At 30.6% G+C, this 23,135-nt stretch overlaps 1 long non-coding RNA gene across 1 annotated transcript; it reads left to right on the plus strand.

The window, feature by feature from the left end:
• Positions 1-4,789: 4,789 nt before the first annotated feature.
• On the plus strand, positions 4,790-5,901 carry LOC139905554 (uncharacterized). The gene is made up of 3 exons (XR_011780420.1): positions 4,790-5,272; positions 5,326-5,465; positions 5,528-5,901. It is a non-coding gene; the product is annotated as an uncharacterized lncRNA (long non-coding RNA).
• Positions 5,902-23,135: the final 17,234 nt, after the last annotated feature.

Below are 23,135 nucleotides of genomic sequence, written 5' to 3' on the forward strand. Positions count from 1 at the left end.
TCCACATCTTAGATTGTAATTAACTTTAGTCAACTCTTATTTACGTTGTTTCTTGGAGTGTGACTACAATGCTCGAATAATATCTTTATCATTCATAATGTATAATAAGGTTTAATTAGGGGTAAGAACTATGTACAATAACAATCACTTTATATGGAATCAGTCCTCCTCTACTTAAAGAACCGAGGGTTTGAGTACTGCTCAACTCATCAAGGGTGTCATTTTTGTCTTCTCATAACATTTTGTTAAGAGGTTTTTGAAACAGGTTTTTATTGATTCTAAGAACAAAAGTGTTACATATAATACAGTTATAGCTTATAGGTATGAACTCAGTAATGCTAATTGTATATATCTATGTAGCCGCAACCCAAAAATGAGATGAAGCTTGTTAAATGAAGAATTAACTGCGACACAAACTTGTGATAAATATAATACAATACAATATTAAGGTGTAATCTTTGACTTTTCAAAGAGCAATGACTAAATAATAAATATTGCGTAGTATATTAGATATTCCAAGAGTCAACAGTTATTTAACCTTCAAAAATAAAAATAAATATTTTTAGTGAAATTTAGTGATAGAACGAATAATCAGATTGAGAATAGGCTGTTTTTTTCTGGAATCGGAATAGGGAAAATAATGTTTATTTTGCAATTTCGATTTTTATTTATTAGGGGTATTTAACAATTTATTTTTTTTCAAAAAATTTAATTTAATTTTTGAATTTTTTTTTTCTAAATATTTAATTTTTCAACAATTAAATTTTCTATGAATAACTATTTATTGTTGAAATTTTTTTCCAATAAATTTAATATTCGATAACAGCTGGGGAATTTTTGAGTTTTTTTTTCGAAAAAAAAAAAATCTTTATTATCAACTGTGAATTTGGTAAATTTTTCTCCAAAATATTTAATTTTCTGAGAATAGTCTAGATTTTTGAGAAGAATATTAAGAGCGTATGGCGGTTATTTGTTTCGATGAGATGGATGTTAGAGAGACGTTTGAAATTTCCTCTAAATTTAAGCAAATATTTGGACCTTGGAAAAAAATGCAGGTTGCAATGGTAAGAGGGGCTTTTTCATGCGTGGAAGCAAGCAATATATGTGAAGTTCGATAGACATATGAAAAAGAAATGGTTGTTCTCCATCATTGAAAGGCTTGAACCAGCTGGAATTTTTATCAAAGCCATTACTTTTGATTTAGGTAACAAATCATTAATCTCCCAGTTACAGCTCTCTCTGGAAAACCTTTCATTTCAAATCCTGTGGATAAAACACGTCAAATGTATGCCTTCCCTGACCGTCCTTATTATTTCACAATGATTTATTAGATCATGTATACATTTTCAATGATTTGCATGGTAATTCTGCAAGTTTGACTAAAGAAGTCTTCCAAGACCTTCTTGAACAAGATTGTGGTGAGTTGAAGATAACCTTCAAAGTGACTAAATAATCCCATCTTGCATGTAATGGAAATCCGATACAACTAGTTAGAACAGCGATGCTTTGAACAAAATTGAGCAGTTAGTTTTGTCCATGAAAGTCATGGGGAAAATTTTTCAACTTCCATTTCAAAAGGGAACTTTAATCTCCATTCGTTCAACAAAATCATAATTTCAAAGTATCAAGGATAATGGAATGAAATTTATTTTAACCATTCATCTAAATCAAGATTGTCTGGAGAATATATTCTCACGGATTTGTGCCAATACTCATCCATCCCCAGTGGAAGCCCTCAGAAGACTAAAAGTTATTTTAATTAGAAAAAATCATGAACTTATATTAAGAAATCCAGCTGTTGAAGAGGAGTTAAATGATGAGGAGGATAGTCAAATAGTTACTAAATCAAAAACGAGTCACTTCCTTTCGTCAAAATTTCAAGAAAATGAGAATGTTGAAGATGCAATTTAATCATAGGAAAATTTGGAAGATTATGGATTTCTTGAAGCTCTTGAAGCCGAAAAAGTAATTACAGCAGATACAGAATAATCATTTCAAGTTTTCAATGTTTGTTCAGATCAGGTTCTGGCTTAAATTGCAAGATTTTTGGGGAAAAAATTTAAAGACCTTTATTGAAATCTAGGGGGAAATACATGTGACTTTGGATTCTATGAAGAAAGATCTGGTCCTTTGATTGAATTGGTCTCTAAGGGAGGCCTTACGATCCCCTCGTGTGAGTTTTCAAAATTTTGTCATTGTCTGGAAAAACATTTCAATGCTTTTCATTGTAACTATGAAGACGCAATTGACATAAACCCAAACGTATTTGAAAGGCTGCATAATTATCTAATTGAATTGGCCTAAAGAATTTGTCATATCCTTTGTCAAAACAAGAACAAGAATTAGAGTAAATAACTTAATAAAAGGCTCAGAATGAAGATCCCAAAGTACTAATCTGAGAAAACTTAGACAGATTGATCAATTTACAAATTAATATTTATTACTGATGTATGTATGCTATAATTTTTACATATCACTATTCTTTTATTCACCACTCTTATATTATGTAATCAAATGGCAAATTAGATAATATACTTAAAGCATATTAATATAAGCTTACATACAGATAGTTTATTATTATTAATATGAAAATTAACGTTAACCTTTTTAAATCATTATTTCTGAAATTGATTTTATTATTCTATAAAGTATCAAGCAAGGATATCCTCAAGTTTCATAACAATTGAAATAAGTATTGGAAATGATTTAATTTAAGTATCAATATATGTTAAATATTTTTGTTTTTTATACTTTTTGGCAGGGTCCTAAGTTTACCATTTTGTACTATAAATGAATTTTAATTATATTTATTTACTTAATTTGATTTGCCTTATAATGAATGAAGTCTGGATTTTAAAATAATTACTTTACAATTATATATATGACAGAGTGCCTCAACAGTGACGTCATTCAATTTTCCTTCTTCTCTTGATAATGAAAAAAACATACGTGTAGAATTTCCTTGCTGCCTCCCGTTTATATATAGTCACCTTGTCCAAAACTATCTGCAAATTGTCAGGGTTACCAGGTTGATTTTCAGTTTCTTGTTTTTAACATGCCCATATTACACTGGATTTTTATCATTATCCATTATGTATAAAGAATTAGATGCACAGCGCATCTACCAAATGAAAGGAGCGAGCAACAGAAAAGAAAGAAAAAATTATACCTAAATGCAGTAATAAAGTGTTCAAATTTTATTATTAACCTTTTTTTAATTCATTATATATTTTTTAAAAGTCATCCTATAAACATTCTTATAAGCTAAATTAGTTCTCAGTCATAAGTATTTACTCTGTTATACCTCAAAAACTGGATAATAAATCCAAATATATTAAAAAGGTGCTAAGCTTGTCGTAATCAATATCATAAAAATAGGCAGTAAATTATAAAATGGCAAATATAATACCCTTTTTTCTAGAATAAATGTTTTTTTTTAATTCGAAAAAAGAAGAATTGATAGAAAATATCATCAGTTGACATAACATTATTTTGTAGCGGAACTATTGAAAAACAGAAATTGTTAATTAATCGGTCAATTTCCAAAAATGGAGACACAAAAAGTTAAAAATATTATAATTTATACACAAATGAATTTAAATTTTATATAAGAACAATTACTATATTTACGTACAGCCGCTCGATAGCTACATATTATCCTTTTTTGTATATGATTGCCCCAGTTTTAAGGGGCATCATTATTCAAACTCATGAGAAATGATGTGAATTCTACAAAAATTAAAGTCCATTAGACTTTAATTTTTGAGTTGTTTTCAGCTGATTGGATCACAAACATTTTTTTCAGAGTCAATTGAATATGGAAAAATGGACATGAAATATGGATTTTTATTCTTTTATTTTATAAAATTTTATCTTGTCCCCTTTTTTGCATATTTTCTTCGCTTTGGTCAAGACCATGACAATCAGACCAAAAACGATTTCCAGAACCAAAATACTAATTCAACGTATATATATATATATATATTTCATGATGATTGTATAAAACTGCCGATTTTGAAATGAGTAAAATACCTTGTTTTGAGATCAATATTATTTTTTCCATCAAAAAAAACTCATTTTCTTTAGACATACAGTCTAACGAAAAAAAATATATCTTCTGGTATTTTGTATCAGCTGTTAATTGGTTGAATTGGAATTATTATTACACAAGAGTATGGCATCATGTAATTGTAGTTGCTACAATTTTCAATTTGATGTATCTCACCGACTACTGGCCAAAATTTCAACGTCATCATGGCGTAAAATTGTCCGTGATGACGAACTTAAAAGATAGGGTACGGTCAAAACATCAATTCCCCTACAATAGTGAATATAGTCGAACGTTGTCGAGAATTGTTACAAGTTTGTACGCCAAGGGCGAAAATTGTTTTCAACGATGAAAAAAAAGTGGGATTTCAACCAAAAATTCAACAGACAAAACGATTGGATTTGGTCCAGGTCCAATGTTTTATCCTTGGACGATAAAACCATACCTGTTCTTACCAAGAGCCGATCTATTATGGTCAAGGCTGGAGAAACAAAACTACCCTGGGGTTTTTTTGTGAATATCCATCGAAGCTGCATGGGACGAACTGCACGAAAAAATTATCCGCACAGACTGGTGCGAGGAGAAAAGAAGAATTACTTATGGCATCATTGATTAAATAATATACATCTTCTTCTATCAATCATGAACGTTATCATTCCCACCTTTATTATTCAATATTAATATAATATGAGATGGTGATAGTCGATAGAGAACTGAACAAAATCCCCAAAATGACGTCGCCTTCTGTCTGGATTTATGAAAATCGAGGCCCAGGAATTTGGAAAATACTTACCGGATGAGAAACAGATGGTTTGTCGGATTTGTCGATATAAATGTGCCTTTAGTCCCCTGTCTAGAATTACACGCCACTCATTATCCTCATCTCATAACAAGAGTATGGATATTCATCTAAAAAATCAATTTAACGATGAATACATCAAGTCAGACTTTAACTTTGATCTCACAACGATGCTTATTGCATGTAATATAACCTTATCCATTGCTAATCATCTACGTTCAAAAAATTTATGGAGAAATACAAGGGTAAACATATTGGTTCCCGAGGAACCATCATTAAATTAATGGAGGATGTTGGTACTGATGTCATATATAGAAATACATATAAAAATGTTTTGAGTCATCCACACCAAATGATGATCAAGTTATCAGTAAAAAGTATTTACGAATATCGAAATGGAACTCTGAATTTTGTACTATCTCACAGTAAGTATTCATTTTTTTTTTAAATCTAACCATAAAATATGATTCTATTTTAGCTAAACATATCAAGAATTATGATACACAACTCAGTAAAGGGCAAAAACAACTGCTTAAATGGTCACAACAACAGGGGTAGTAGCTTTGGATGGTTTGCAACTAGTTTGTCTGAGACTACTTTCTTCGCTTAAAGACTTGGGTATGATAATTAGGTTTTCCAATATTACATAGTCAATAAATATTACTTTTTTATCACTAAAGGCTTAGCTATGGTTGATGGGCTCCAAGAAATGGTGTTCAGAAAACTCATAAAAGGCAAAAACAACTGTTTAAATGGTCACAACAACGAGGGTAGTTACATTGGGTGTTGCATTATAATTAACAATTGTGTATATCCATCATGATAATAGTATGTTGTTAGATAAGCATACCTAAATAACGGGGAAAAATCTTTTTTGATGCTCTTAATAGGGAGTAATATCGCCGGACATAACTACATAATTAGCTTTTGCTCTAAATCTTTACGATGAATTTATTTATAAAAAATTTTTATTAGTATATTTATTGTCTAATTTTATGATTTTGACATTTACTTTATTATTAATAATTAGTTAGATCTCATCGGTCGAGATATATCTATCCTGTGCACAATTGTATATAGCAACTTCCACATGAAGAAGAGGGGTGATTATCTTTTGATTAAACTCCACGTCTCGCTTGTGTATTGCAACCTAAAGTTATGACATATTTAACTGAATTCCGATGTCAGAACAAGAAAATATTATTTGGATCAATCTATTATTTCAATATTCTGTATTTATAATTTATTATTATTAATAGTTATATGATTTTAATTGTTTAATTTTGTATATTTAACTTAAATGTTTAATGGTTTATTTTTTAGTATGTAGATTATATTTAATTAAAGCCTTCTTTTTTAAACTTTGAGCTTCAAATATATTTCAAATACTCTACTTTGTCGTTTCATTAGCTATTATTCTGAGAATAAGGTTCATAATGAATTACAATTTCATGGAGTGTGACGTTTTCAAATCTACTGTAACGGATAAAAAACGTCGAAGTCAATTATACGTATTATATCTTCATTAAATATTTTGCTAATAAATACATTAGTTATACCCTCAAAAATCATAATAAAGCAGGCAGATGATAATCACATCAGTATTTTAAACAATGATATCATATGTCTTTCCCCCCCCCCCTCCTCCTGGCACGCGTTTTTCTCTACAATATTATCAACTATAACTATAACATAAATATAATATTATAGTAGGTGTTGGTATGTCCGCAGATTAGCAAGTTTGTCTTAGTATTTACATAACAAAACAATTCGTAATAAACATATAATACGGGTACATCCTAGTACTAATACGATATGGATTACAGAACATCTGGATAGAAAATAGAAAGACAACCACAACAATATCACCCTGCAAGAATTGTATAATAGATACCTTATTATTTTTCCATTTAATGCAAGGAAAGGATTAGTTATTAGATAAATCATGATCACAGAGAAGAAATAACTATGAATATACTATTATCTTGTATTGGAGAAGAAGATCTCTTGATAAACTAATTATCATCTCTAGAAAAACTAAAAAAAGAATAGATTTCAGTCTTTCATTTATAATTAATTAATGTTAAAAATAAAGTGTTTTTGGTAGGATTTCCAAAATATTTTTTTACTTGTGCTTCATTATAATGCATTATACATGTTTTTTTTATTATAAATGTTTTCTGCTTGAATCTGTAGCATCAACCACCAGAAATTAAAAATTAAATTATTCATCAAGAATTTAATTATTAGTGGGCATCCTTTGCTTAATTTAATTAACCAAGTCTTTATTAAAGTAACAACCCAAATTGATGACACGGTACAGGGGCGTCCGTAGGGGGGGCTGAAGGAACTGTAGCTTCCCTTCCGCAAAGGTATTTTCCTTTCTCCAAAAAGGTTTAATATTTGATTTTTTTTAAATTTGATTCAATTTTTGAAATATATTTCCAAAAATTAATTTTCTGTGAATACGTATGTATTTTTGAAATTTTTCTCCAATAAAAATTTATATTTGGAATTTTTCGTCGACAATTTTGAATTTTCGTTCAAAAAAATTTAATATTTGAATTTTTTCCCCAAAAATTAAATTTTTGTAAACAGTTGCGGATTTTTGAATTTTTATCTTTCCAAAAAAATTAACTTTTTGAGAACGTTTCTTGGTTTTTGAAATTTTTTTTTCAAAAAATTTAATTTTTTGTAAACAGCTGTGGATTTCTGTTATCTTTTTGTAAAAAAATAATTTTTTGAAAATAAGAATAGATTTTTGAAATCTATTTTCGAAAAATATTTGATATATATTTAAAATTGAATTTTGCAAAAAAATCAGAAAAGCAAGACCCACAAAAAAATATATATATATATATAATTCTGTGGACGCTCTTGCGGTTCATTTGGAAGTCCAGTTGATATTTCGGTTATTTTCAAAGTAACACTTTGCGTGAAATTATCCACAAAGACTCCAAATTTTACTAGTTTTAGAAACTTTTATAGAGAACCAATATTTTATTAATTTAGGCTACTATTGACTAAGGAAGTAATTGTTCGAAGGGTTATAACACAACTTATTTTTAATAGTACTTATTTCATTAATTTTATAATATATATTTTTAAAGAAATTAAGTTAACTTTAGGGTTTCATTTATAATAGGAAAACTAATAAGTTTTATCCAGCTTTGGAAAAAACAATTACATATATTCACAGAGATTATATGAAATATAATCTCTGTACCTATTTTATGTAGTATGATGATAATTAATTAGTAGACCTAGGAAAACAACTTTTGGGTCTTTCCCATTCGACTACTAATTATATCTAACCTAAGAATATCAAAGGAAAGAAATTGATTTGTAACATGGAATTAAAGATGTTAAGGACTTAAATTAATTATCGCTACAATTGTCTACCAAAAATTAAAATGTAATATACACTTAATTAGATGAAATATTTAAAGTGTTATATTATACATTTTAATCAGAATTGAATTAAAATAATAATAAGAAGATATGAGAGATGTTGCATGATCTTTAAAGTGAATAATATACCAGGATGTTAAGAAACCTATTTATAGACACAGATATCAGATATTACAGAATAATAATTTTGCAACGGAAAAACTTTAGTCAATATTGTCAATGATATATTGTGACTCCAATAAACTTAACAAAACATAAGAATTTGTTCAATTTATAATCATAACCGAGAATTACTTCTTCTGATCACTGACGCTGTTATTTGATAAACCCTGGGGGCAATACAGTAACCAATGTAGATAAATAAAGTCACAATGCAGTGTACGCTAGAGTGTACAAACGAATCCCAGAAAACATATGATAACGAGAAAAGACACAAAAAATATAATTGTTACAAATCATACAAGATCAAAATTGAATAAAAACTTTCAAGTGTCTGATTTCCTAAATTAATTAACTGATTATTCAAAGATTTAAAAACTATGTATATTTATCACCATTTGTATCTTGTTCTTGAAAAAAATTAACTATATAAATAGCTGAATAAATAGAAAATCCATTATAATTTAATTATATTTGTATGCCGTCAATAGTTACTTCATGAGTTTTACCTACAAAACCGACTAAATAATAAAGTCAAAAAAATTACTAACAAATTCAAAAAAATTATAAATAAGTTTTTCCTTTATTATGCCTTGATTAAAATATGGTTTTTTGTTGTTTTTTTAATTTGACCTCATTTTGAAATACATCCAGAACACTGGAACTTTGACCGGATGGAGGGTAACGGTTTTTGATGACACAGAAAAAAAAATTAGGAGGTCATAATTAGCACCTAAACACATCTCATGATCTATGATAATTTTGAATTTGGTTTAAAAAATAGCGAACACTCTAGCGTACACAACTGATATTGATAGATTATATTTTAATAAGAATTAGATTTTATGATTTCAAGTCGGGACTGACAACAAACAAGATGTTGCAAACATTGCAAATATGTACCAATATTTATTTTTACAAAGTGCAACATATACTAGGTCTTATTTTTAAATGTTTCAAAATGTTCCATCAACTTCATCACTATGTATATAAAATTGTTATTAGATCAATTAGGAGTATAACTATGAATAATCTAAGAATGATTCGTCTCAGCATCCATTATTTGTTGTACAATGGTACCAGGAGACAACCAAATTTAAAACAGAAATACGTTAAACGATACTAAATTGATATTGGTCATAAACAAGTTAGCCGCCAATGGCATATCACACAAAATTTATGAGGTACATTTAAATAAAATGAACTTTTTTTAATTGATGTTGATTGGCATAAATCATCATAATACCCTATAAAGGCTGATTTTACAACAAAAACCGAGAAAGGCCGAATCAGTTGAAAAGTTGAGGTTAGAACAAAGTTTCCCCTTAAGTAATTATAATTAATTATTGGTATTTACAGAATTTCTTATCAATTTGGGATTAATACTGCTTCAAGAAACATATTAAATATATAAATTTAGATTATCAAGTCCTAAGGTAAGTTCTCTGATAGGCGTAAATAAGTTTGCGCCTCTCATCTTTTTGTTGTGTACAGTTTTTTGTTTTTCCCTGACCGATTTTGAGCATATTTCATATTTCAATTTTTATTAAGGTAAATGGAGGAGAAGGTGGGGGGGTACAAGAAGAATTGAAAGCGCGTAAATCGCACTTATTTAGTTTGTGTTATAGATATTGTTCCGGTAATAAGTATTATAATAATAATCCCGTTATTTTATGTTTACATTGAAATATCAATATGGAATTCAACTAATAGAACTTATATGTATTAAGTCATTATATTCCACTTGGAAAAATGGAGAATCATCCAATTTTTCTCAATTAAATAGAATGTTATCTCACCGTTTCCACAATTTTTTTTTCTTATTTCATGTTTTTTTTCACAGTTCAAAACTAAACGAACGAACGGGGGGAGTGAATGATGAAAATGAAAATGAACGAATAAATGGAAAAAGTTGAACCAGTCCAAGCCTGCCTTACTCTCAATATTTATATTTTATGGAATTAAGAAAATACAACTCAAAACTATATTTTGTGTTCATTATTCACAAGCAATAACTGCTTCTACATCCCGGCGAACAGATTGGGAGCTCTTGTAAATGAAGACCTTGTTCATAACCCCACATTCATTAGGGCAGTAAATCTGAATTTGGAAGAGATTATTCACCAAGGGTATCCGGAAAATTCCCCCTTGTTGAATTCCTACCTATATTAATAAACCAGTTTCAAATATAAAGACAAAAAATAAGGTAAGTTGATTGTTTTCTGCATATCCATTTTCTATTAACTGAGTATTTTCTATATATTTTCTAAATTAACAAAAAATATAAACATGAGATAATGAAAGATATATTTTATATCAAATTTAAAAGAAATGAATATTCAAAATGCAATATTATAAGCAATAGCTCTTAAATAATCTAAATTTTTATGATTCTCATAATCATTTTAAATAGTCATAATTCCTTAGTTACAATTACGATATCGTTTTTTTGAACTGGTGGATGATGATCTGCACGCTCTTGAATAATCTCTATGCAGATAAAGCTTTCTTCGTCCTTTAAAAGTTCGAGAAATTTTCAGAGAACTGGATGGCATGAATCAACTTACGAGGAAAACCGACGGTGCCATCCTTCCACATTATTGTTTTTCCGAGATAATCCTTCGTCCGTTTGATTGAATATACCTCACAATATTATGAAAAATCTACTACTACTACTGCAAGCATTTCTCTGATTTCAACCGATATAGGTATCCTTAAAATAATCGAAGAGTTGATCAAAGTCGTTATTAAAATTTTCTTGTATTTTATCTGTTACCTCTTCAAAGGCAGTGATTACATCTCATTCTGTTAAGAAAACAAGACTGCACAGAAAGTCATTCTACAATGAATAGTAAATTCTACATTTTCCAAATATTGCTGCTGCAATCCAAGGTCTCATACCTTTTTCCAAACTTTTGAAGAGAGATGGTAGAAGCATCCTTTGATTGTGATGTTTCGTTTCAAATGCTCAATTACTTTGATAGCTGCTCTTTCAAAATGACAAGGAAATTTTCCAGATTTTGATTTGGAATTTCATCAAAAACTTGATTGAAGTATCTACGATACGTGGCCTCTGTTTTATTTGGCAATAATTTGTAAATACATGGAAAAATTGGAATAAAATAATATACTTTCTAAAGCCAGATAAAGTTGCGAATGGTTGCTTCTAAATTATACATTGTCATGTGAAGTTTCAAATTGAGAATATATTTTTAGACTTGAGGAAAATCATTCAAATCAATTCTAGCTATTAAATTGAAATTGGTTTATTAATAAAGGTGGGAATTCACCGGGGGGGGGGATTTTCCGGGAATCTTCTCCAAGACACCATAAATTACAAAGTATGTGGGGTTGAGGTATGGGCTGGAGGAAGGCTACATGGATTGTTGCTACAGAAGTTTTGGTTCTTGTTGGTTGTATGTGGCTGTAATGGACTTATTGATATTATAGACTGTCCAGATGGAGATGCAAACGGTATTTGCAGCTTTCTCGGAACTGACACCAGCATGGAGAAGAATGACACTGGTTGCCATTCTTGCTATTACTCCAACATTTTTACAATTACAGACATGGAATATAAAAAAAAAGTATTTATTTTTGTTTCAGGTCTCGTTTGGTCGCATAATGAAACCTCATAATTAAAAATAACGAGGATAAAATCGTAATTAAATGTTACTTCTAGTTTTGGGTCCCCACTCTGTACACTCTGTAAAATGTTTGAAACTCACTCATACAGAAGGTCACTGAATAAGGGATGTGGAACTTGGAATCAAATCACAGTTTAACTCGACTTGGCTCAAAAAGAAAAGATTTTTTTCGACATGGTATCGATCTCAATGACTGACGGTTTGATTCAGAATTACACTCTTTTCACACCAAATTATGGATAGATATATGGGAAAAAGAATATCTGTCTACAAAGTACTATTGAATTCGAAGATATATATATTACATGTTATACATATATCTTCATAGCTATAAGTTCAGTGACCCAAGTATAAATGTTCCGTGTGTATTTTGTGTATAATATTATATTAATATGAGATTCCTTCTGTATTCTCCTCGTGTAGAATAAAGGATATATATAAACTCCATATCCTCATATATCTCATATCCACGTATATCATACAACACAACTCTCAAACAGATTAAAGTCCATTATGTTCTACTGTAACCAAGTGGTCGTCATATTTTTTCCTAAAAAAACAAAAACTTTTTGAAGAAATGTTAGTTTGAATTTTTTTTTAACAAACAAGCTTTAGACGAATAACCTTTTTTTCGAAAATAAAAGTTGAAAAAAATGATGCAAATTTCTCAATTAGATGGGAGGGAGGAGCTACAGCCCTTGATTCCCCCTCTGCAGACCTCCTTGTTAACTATAGTATATTTATATTGATTCTTGGATTACAAGTATCCCGCATAATTCTAACAATGTAAGAACTTTATTAAGGACTAGGAATAATACACGACGTTACTCGGATATAGTAGGCTTCGGTGAATAGACAAACTTTATTCTAACAGTATAGAATTGAATATAACTCCCTATCAAATCCTCATTGTTGCTCTACGTTTTTCATTAGCACACTCAATATATAGAGGTTCTTTCCTCAAGAAACTCTCAACCAATCCAATTCAAAGAAGACAGGGGATTAATGCATCAAAAAAGTGCGCTATGAACAACTAAGATTCTCTAAAATATTTTTAAAACAAGGTATAGTTTTACTTATCCTTCATTTTTCGCCCAATTATTTTACTTAAGAGTAAAGGACTCGATTATTGGAATCCTGGTAGAAATAAAAAGTAAGTCCAAGATGGAAAAGGGGAAAGCTGCGGTAAAAAGAAAATGTTTTTCCTTCGATTTACAGGAACTTATCCAGCCATCTATCCTCTCTCTCAACATCAAGGAGACCATCAGGATCTACGTCTACTTCAGCTTATCATTTTAAGAAAGCGAAATAAATAATTGAACAAAAGCTTGAAAAGGTTTTCTCGAGGCGATATTTCGAACTTTTAGCTCCTTATTAAAAAGTAATTAATTAATTGGGTTGCCATCTCTTTTCTAAGGTCCCATTTTCTATCAATTCACTGAGTGATTCAAGAACAGTGAAGTTGAAAACTATGTTTTCTATAAGAGGTAAAATGGACTCGCGGAGTAGAAAGACGAATCATTATTAAAGAAAGTCCTAGCTTCAAAACTTTTCTCTACGGTTCCATTGTACATTGTATCTTCCTTAATTAGATGCTTAAGACCATCGTCATAAGCATCTGTTTAAGAAAGATGGTATGCTTGCCAACACTTTGCAAATTTGAAACATTTTGTCTCATGTAAAAATCATTAAAATTGAAAAAGATGAGTTCCTGGTAAATGAAGCATTGAATAACTTAAATATCTTATTCTAACAGTAAAAATCTCTTTTTGCTCTTTTTGGCAGATTTCTAGATAAATAACATTCTAAATATAATTTTGAAGAGAGAAATTTAAGGAAAAAGTTGTTCAATGCTTCATTTGCTACCAATATTTTCAGTTGTGCGGATTATCAAAGAATTAATGGGAATGAAAATTCCAACTTCCGGATAAAAAATGTGAATAAAGTCACAAATACCAGGATTCATTGGTGAAGATATCATGCAAAGTGTTCAATATCAATATGAAGAACTTTGAATGGTCGAAAATTGATGCTATTTGTTTAAGTCTCAAGCTTAACAAAGAATCAAAATCTTATTATCAACAAAGAAAAGCTGCAGAATTATCTTGCGAATCTTAATAATATTCTTGATAAGACTCTTTTTAGTCTTACAAAAGAATTCTAAATTTTCATTGAGATTAATAATTGTTATTCATTTTTTTTTTTTTTTTGTCATTGATAATATGCAGAAATCACCTTACGTTGTAATAAGACGTCGCAATTTTAAGGGACACATAAAAAGAATTCCCAAATATCTATCTCCTTTCCATTTTGAGTTATACAAAAATGTTTTATGGACTTATATACTCTTTTTTGTTTTCCGTACTACACTTGTACATGTAAATAAATAATATCATAATATGTCTTTATCGGATATTGATTCGTATGTTTTGGTGGCTAACCCTACTTTTAATTATTTTTCATTGTTACATTTCGATGAGTAGTATTACTTATGGTGGAAATTCCTCAACTGAATGTGGTTAAAAAATCATTCAATTACACAACATGATCTTAAATACACGCACAACTAAATTATTTAGCATTAAGTCATCTTAGTAAGTATGAGTCAAGGAGATATTTCTGACTGGTGTCATAAAACGATTTTGTAAAAGTTTGTATAAACGATTGAGTCTTCGTATCCATAATATTGTATTTGTTATAATTAAATGTAGCATAAAAGTATTAAATAACAAGGAGTAGAGTTGTATAAAACATTGAAAATTAACGGGCTAATCCTGACAATTTGAAGAGCTTTGCCAGGAGAGTGGCTTAGCTTTCAAGACGTTTTATTAGATTAGCTATGAGCAGCTATGGGGTAATAAACACAAATCCTATTCAGTATCTAGTAAAAATATCGACAGGAATGACTCCGATATCGATCCTCAATTTTACTCTGAATCCAACAAAGACTTAAAGTACTACAAAGAATGAACAAAAAAGAGCAAACTAACCTTTTTTCCTTTCCTTATCACTAAATTCTGCTTTTTTTCTCAGCGTTTTAGTTGGTGAGTGCACACTCTCAAAACTTGTGTTTATCCCAACAAAAAATACTTTGTTCAACTGTTAAATTATTTTCACCAGTCGTCATCTAAGCGACTTTCTGTTTATCAAGATTAATTTTGTCGACATTTTTTTATCTAATAAACATAATCCTTATAAGATCTACGACGTCCTTATTAGACGTAAATTACTTGTTTAAAATCAAATGGGATAAGTCTAGCAGGATTAGCTGTGGTTCTTGTCAGACTTTGTATCAACTTCTATGAAGGGAAGAATTTAAAAAACTCATGGAGTGTGATAGCTTTAAATCATTTGGATTACTTCAAGTAGGATCTTGAAGAAATGACCCAAAATCCACATTTTCCGAGCATTCTCGTTGTCAAACTTATTACTATAGCTTTTGATTCATAGACCATTTTGTTATTTTTTTTCGTCTAATAATGACGTCATTTATCTTGTAATATATATTATATGAAAATGTTGCTGAATTTAACTTTCCTGAAACATGGTTACCCAAATAAATCCACTCTCAAATAAAAATTCGCTAATATGACACTCTCTTCAATGATAATCAGATAATCTTCAGTGATAGCTTTAAATCATTTGGATTACTTCAAGTAGGATCTTGAAGAAATGACCCAAAATCCACATTTTTCGAGCATTCTCGTTGTCAAACTTATTACTATAGCTTTTGATTCATAGACCATTTTGTTATTTTTTTTCATCTAATAATGACGTCTTTTATCTTGTAATATATATTATATGAAAATGTTGCTAAATTTAACTTTCCTGAAACATGGTTACCCAAATAAATCCTCTCTCAAATAAAAACTCGCTAAGATGACACTCTCTGAAAATAACTTTTCTCAAATGAATGATCATCATAGGACATTGGCTTTGAAGCTGATACATGGAGGGAGGGTTGTCTTGAGGACTTTTTTGTGGGGGCCCAAACTTGAACAAATACCTTTTAGAAATATTAAAACTAACATATCGATCACCAATCCCTAAAACATGGTTTATGGACTGAGATATATAAATTTCAATACTTGGGTGACTATATCCTTCGCCAATATTGTAGCTACAAAATTCAAATTTTGATATCATCATTAGCATTATCGAGTCACTAGATTGTAAGTTTTGTAATTATTTATACCCGTCATAAATACCAAATTTATAAAATGCATTTACCAGATAGTAGATTGTTGTAAGCAAAGTATCTTAAACGCAACGCTAGACTGTGCTATCTGGTTTTTAACTATATAAGTAAAACAAAGTTTACATATCAAAGATATATAATTATTTTTTTAAACTAAAAGATGATACTGTTTAAAAAAATATTTTTTACTTATACTAGTGTATGTAGCTATTGAGGTACATATCGTTATTATTTTTGTTGAAAGCTAATAATATGGATTGCACACAATTGCAGCTAATAATCAGTGGAAAAGTTATAATTTCTCTGAAGTAATTCAACACTGCATTGCAGATAGGATTGTTAAAACCAAATAGCATGGGTTGTTTTTTTTTGGTTTTTTGGAAAGGAAGCATAAGAAAGACATAATTAAATATCTATACTTTTTGGTTTATTCCAAAACGCACCCCATAAATAACTGGATAATCGGAAACAGAATTGATACTATTTGTTATTGTTTGAGGGCGCTGAGGTGTACTATATTGGTAGCCTATGCTACTAAAATATAACCTCTTACCTTATTATTACCTTAAACGTTTAATTTAGAAGTCTAGAAAATTGCAGACTAAAGAAATAAAACATAAAAAGGAAATTTTGTTAAATAAACTAATGGCAACCCCTACGTGATAGATTCTAGGGAACCAAACAAGAAAAACCAATCTGTGGAGCAAACCTTTGGCACAAAGTGTGATATCACCTCGGTGAGTGCATTGGATCCGACCACTGAGTCCAAAGATCTACAATGATGATGAGATACTTAAACCTATTTAGACTTAGCAAGGGGCCTACGAAGTCAACATGGATATGACAAAAAAAAACTTACGGTTCTGCAAATACTTGTGGAAGGTGGTACACTTGTCTTTGGATTTTACTGGCTTGGCAGTGTGTGTCCTCACGTACCAATTTGGTAATTGTTGCCAAACACACCTATCGCGATGAGTTTGACTGTAGCTTTTCATCGAGGATGTGAGATCCTATTAAAATTATCAAAAATCCGCAGATGCCAAGACACTGGGACGATTTACCGTAGAGTTATTTTTGAAATTCCACACACAATGGCTACACAATCAATTTCAATCTTCTTGACTTTCAGGCCTAAGATCGCTGTGTCTAGAAATGTAACATTAAGGTATCCCCGGTAAGAAGTCAACACTCCCTCGAGTTTATTTCGAGAGGGATAATTGCAAAAATTCTACAAAATTCCTTGGCCACGACATTACTTTTGTCGTCAATGTGACGCAAGTGGCGATGCTAACGAAGATTCCAAGTTGGGTTCTAGGTCCTAATAACTGTAGAAAGAGGTTGATAGTTGTTATACCCTGTGAATTCCTCATTTTCCACTTGATGGTAGTAATGACGGAAATTTAAGTTTAACAGCTAAAATTTCCCTATCGAACGTCCCATATCTAGTCTGAGTAAAATTGAGGGATATGCTTAGGGTTGTTGGAATCGTTGAAAAAGAACGAATTTGATTGGTTGAAAGATATTATATAAAAACAGGAATAAAACACGTTGGTACCCTTGCATCTTCTAAACAACTTTTCCTCAGTATTGTACTAATCATCAGCAAAGCAACTGCCCCTTACTGCTCTCTCACGTGCATCATCATCATCCCAAAGAAAACGTGGCGTTTTTCATGGGGTTCTAACAACGGAGGTACTGATGTTTTGAATTAGGATTTGGAAAATAAAAGTAAATCTTGCCGTTTTTGTGGTTTCTCGTCCCCCTGTCGTTCTTTATGGCAAGTAATCCACCACTCCAAAACCTCCCAGAAGGAATTAAACGGTTCATCATTCAATTTGACCGTAGCAAAGTTATTTGTGTCGTTTAACATGTTCTGGATCATCCCAATTTCTCCAATTTTATCGAAAAATATACTGGAAAAACTTCTCCAGGTCGATAGGTCGTTAGCAACTTAGTTGGGGAAGTATGTCAAGGAGTTTTGAATAGAATAAAAGAGATGGAAGAAAAGGATATTTTCGTTGCACTAGATGAGACAAGAGATCATCAAGGGAGGTCAATGACGGCAATTTTGATTGGCCTTTAGACGGACATTTCTGTGGGAGACCTTACCTTATTGACTTGATTGATATTGAGATTACAAACAATGTAAAGAACATCGTCATATGGTCAGTTTATAAGTTATTGGGAGAAGATTTTGTCCCATCTTTTATTTGAATGTAAAGGCAGCTGCTATTTCTTGAGATAAGTTTTTTCGTATTTAAATATGTATATGGTTCTTGTTGAAGGTAGTGCGTCTAAAAATTGTTGGAAATAAGCAGCAGATCTAGGACCCAATAAGATCTTCATTGCTACTTGCTCATGGACAACAGGTATTTTTAGCTTTTAGACATGTCAATACATTTTTTTCAAAGGCAGCCTGTGTTGCAACACGGCCTTTCTCTGCAGATATTGCTGTCTTAAAACTAATAGTGACAATTGTATATTTTCTTATGTGTACTAAAAGCTCAATTTAACAAGTAGGTGTACCTCTATCTATGATAATAGGTTTTTTTTAATCAAAAGTTCTTCTCCTAGTCAGGGTAACAAATTCGACATTTTGTTAATTGATAAATTGAAGCTATTTTCTAACATGTTCTTCCTCTACTTAAGCAAAGTTTCTTAAAGATTTCCGCTCTTCTTCATCTTCAATATCTACATTCTGGCTCAATAGGTGCTACCTTTGACCTTTTTGGTCATGATTAAAAAAAAAGAAGATGATATCTTTCCTTCCCCCACTTTTGGATGTGGTAGATCCATATTCATTCATTGGAAATGTTTCACTCTTTTATACATCTTCTTGTGTGAACTTTAGAAACGATTATCAAAGTCTTTCACAATGATCTAAAGTCATTTTGAGACTTTAAATAATAATATAACGTACTCTTTGCCAAAAATTAAAGGAAGTTCTGAAATTCAGCAGTTATATAGGATCATTAAACAAATGCACAGCACAACATATCTACTTATAACACTAATAAGAGTACCATAATGAAAATTGACAATGAATCAATTTGTTGAGCAACACAATCACAAACGTGAATAATACAAAATCGAAAATATCTAGATACTGTATCTTAATAAATGGTAATATAACTTACTTGCTACTCATAAGGTGGGTTAACTGAAGTCCTTACGCACGTATAATTTCTAGATGGGATATTTAGAATATACAAAAATAAGGCCTAAATTAAATTAAAATTTTGCCTGATACAGCCCACTCCTATTATAATGCGGAAACCCCTCTACATTTGTGCAGGGAAAGTATTATATTATATTAACATTTTTGCAACAATATAATCCAAAAATAGGCGAGAATACTAACTTGTAATGTAGAAGTTTATACCCCCACAACCTATTAAATAATGAGCAAAAAAGAAAAAAAAGAAAACATATTTTTCCTTTTCTAATTTTTAATGGTAGTTTTTTCAATAAAAACCCTAACCATAGATTGATATGTAGGACCCTTTTCTTTCATTCCTTTTTTAAGCTCCTAATAGAAAATAAAATATGGGTCTTTTTTTTCTGTTCTTTTTTTTGAGAAAAAAAAATTTCGAACTGTCTTTTTTATAAAATAATATAGAAATTAATATTTCTTTCTTTTTCTAAAGTGAAGAAAGAAATACGTTTTCTATTCTTATGATCTTTTCCTAAAAATGTTCTTCTTAGTGTAGATAGATATATATACTATCTTAGTACCCCACCCTCCCTAAAACATAACCTATTGGCTATTGGCAATTCATTTGGAGTGATGCTAATCGTAACCATTTTTAGCTCGCCCTTTTTTTTTAAGTTGGCAACCTGAACAGTGGTTTTCCCCTTTCCTAGTCAATTATATATAAGACCAGATTGAACATTTTTGTTTGCTCATAAAAGACGCTGAATAACCTAGAAGATTTGTTGCAAAATTATAATTGATAGTCCTTGTTGGACTCAGAGTAAAGTTGAGGATCGACATTGGATTCATTCTTAACTATGTCCTTGTTTATTTCCTTTTACCCTTGTCACAGTTATTTATAGCTGATCAAATCAAACGTCATGACAAATAAGCTGCTCTCCTCTAAAACATTGCTTTAAATTTTCAGGATTACCATGTGGAATTTCTATTTTTATTTAAACCCTTGAATGTTTAAGATTTTAATTTCTATTTATAATTGTGGAGTCATTTTTATAGAGATGATGTTGGATACTATAATACACAACTTTTCTGTTAATCATTTTCTCAAAAGTGGGGAAAGAAAGCAAATCCCTCTCTTTCGGCGCCTATTTTATAAACTTGACTCAAACTCGTAAAAAATTATGTGTGAACGGCTCTTTTCTACACTAAAATCTATTAACTTAATTGTTTTTTTTTCTGATAGTTTCTTCATTTTTTTAAATCCTAATCATTTTTAGCGTGCGAGTTTTGGTGTTATTGGTAACATTTTTTTTCCCTAAGATTTCATCCTTCAGTAGAGAGCATCTAAGTATAAAGAGTAATCCCAAGTGAGTATGCTCATGAATGAAAAAGAGTAAAACTGAGCATTTATTGGGGGGTAGTAAGTTTAAGTACCTACTGGACTCAGGGTAGAATTCACGATCAACAACAGAGTAATTTCTGTCTGCTTGATACGGAGTGGGATTATTTTTCTTCATCTCACAGCTAATTTAATGAAACGTCATGACCGTTAAGCTGTTCTCCTCTGGGACATTTTACAAAATGTCAGGGTCACCATGGTAATTTCGGTTTCTATTTATTTTCATGTCAAACAGCTATTCAAACAGTATTCAAGTTGTCAAAGTTACCTTGTTAATTTTTAGAGTTTTTTCTCATAACAAAATTTTTTACTATTTACAACTCTACCGGGTGGTCCATTGAAAAATGAACAATTACAAACTCAATAATTATTGAAGGTTGGATGATTGAAATTAATTCATATTTCGATATATCAAAGCATAATTACTATTATTTATAAATCAAAACAAACCTGAGATGTCTAGCTTAAGTACAAGTCGAGGAAATGACACTTGAGCGTAATCGACGAATTTCCATTCACGCTCTCCAACATGTTGGGCGTCTCCAGGACTACTATCTACTCCGTCGGCAAGTCCGAAACATTGGAAAGGAAGGACCACTCTGTCAGAAATGCCAAACTAGGCACTAATAAGTTAAAGAAAACACCCCAGGCCAATCTTCTAAAGCCTATCAGGGCCTATGCTAGAGATCTCGTGGTTTCACACCAGACTGTGCAGAGAACAATATAAAAAAAGTTGGAGGAAAATGTCTCGTGAGGATGGAAAGGCCACTTTTGACACCAGCAATGAAAAAAATACATCTCCACCGTGGCAAGACTCTTTTGAGTTCTTTTGAACTCTTCTTTACCACTTTTGACCTCCCCTTCCCCCTATAGCCCTGATGTTAACCACCTCGACTACACCTTTTTGGTCCTTGTTGAGGGAAAGGACTGCAGTGTCCATAGTCCAAACACCGAGGCCCTTGCAGCCACTGTCATCCAGCACTGGAATGTCATGACAGAAGACTACATCCGCAGCGGGTTCAAAGCCTTCCCCACCGCCTGGAAGCCATCATTGCCACTAATGCCGGTTATATTAATGATTAAGAGAGCTCAGACTCACATCTATTTATAGTATAAATTTTGTTGAAATTAAATAGTTAATTAATATATTATATCTTCTTGAAGTTTAAAATTCAAAGTTTTCATATTTTAATGTACCACTCGGTGATGATAAAAAATTAAAACTTTTGCATTTAAGAATCTTGAAACATAAAAAATTTGTAGGAAATATACTAAATTGTTCGAATACAGGTATATATTTAAAAAAATATTTATGTCACTATTTCGATTGAAACAAGCCAGCTACATAAATGTTAAATTATATATACATACTTACCACTAATATATGTTCTTCCTACAAAGACCATAAAAATAATAACCCGAGTAATGAGAGGGCCGTAGTCGACTATGTAGTATTATTTTATTTCTTATTGATGTATTTTTGGAAAACAAGCACTATTTTTACAAGTCATTGTGCATTTAATCTGTATATTAATGACAATATGCATTATAGTACAGGAACGCCTGTATGATTTAGTCTCCCTCTACAAACGCCCTTGATATTCGCCCTTGATATTCTATAACTACTATATTATTATTGTCTATATTTAGCAATACCTCGTAACCTGTTTACTTTTAGTATGAATTACATCAGTCTGAATTTGACTATAGAAACACTTCTCATAAAATTAACTATTTAAATGCAAAAATAATAAAATTTTATATCTTACTAAACAGGCAGCCTCACATTAAAGCAATCCAAGGAATCAAGAGGGAAAATACCATTTCAGAATTTGGAGTGACATTGGAGGCTGCGAGATACAATAAATGTAATCACGTAAAAGAAATACTCATGGATTACTGTAGTTCGACCTTTAACTTAGAATATTTATTTTTGCTCTATGAATATGATACCACTCAATCATAATGTAATTATGCAAACTTTCTTGGGTATTGTCTTTCAAAAAGTAGGGATGGCCCCCTGAAATGACGTCTATCTTAGTATGTTTTCGATTTATTGAAGAAATATTTAAAATTCCAGTGAAATAGTGTTTGTATGATCTTTCAAAAAAGTAGGGATACTGAAATGACGTCTATCTTAGTATGTTTTCGATTTATTGAAGAAATATTTATTTCACTTGATAATTTATATGATACTCAATCATATTTATTTTTTAACAATTTATAGAATATTTTTCAAAATTAATGCTGAACATTACTTATTTATATTATAATAATTTGATTTTTTCTAGAATGTCTGATAATTACCAGATAACGGAAC

This window comes from Lepeophtheirus salmonis, chromosome 5 (genome assembly GCF_016086655.4).
Source record: "Lepeophtheirus salmonis chromosome 5, UVic_Lsal_1.4, whole genome shotgun sequence".
Lineage (NCBI taxonomy): Eukaryota > Metazoa > Arthropoda > Copepoda > Siphonostomatoida > Caligidae > Lepeophtheirus > Lepeophtheirus salmonis.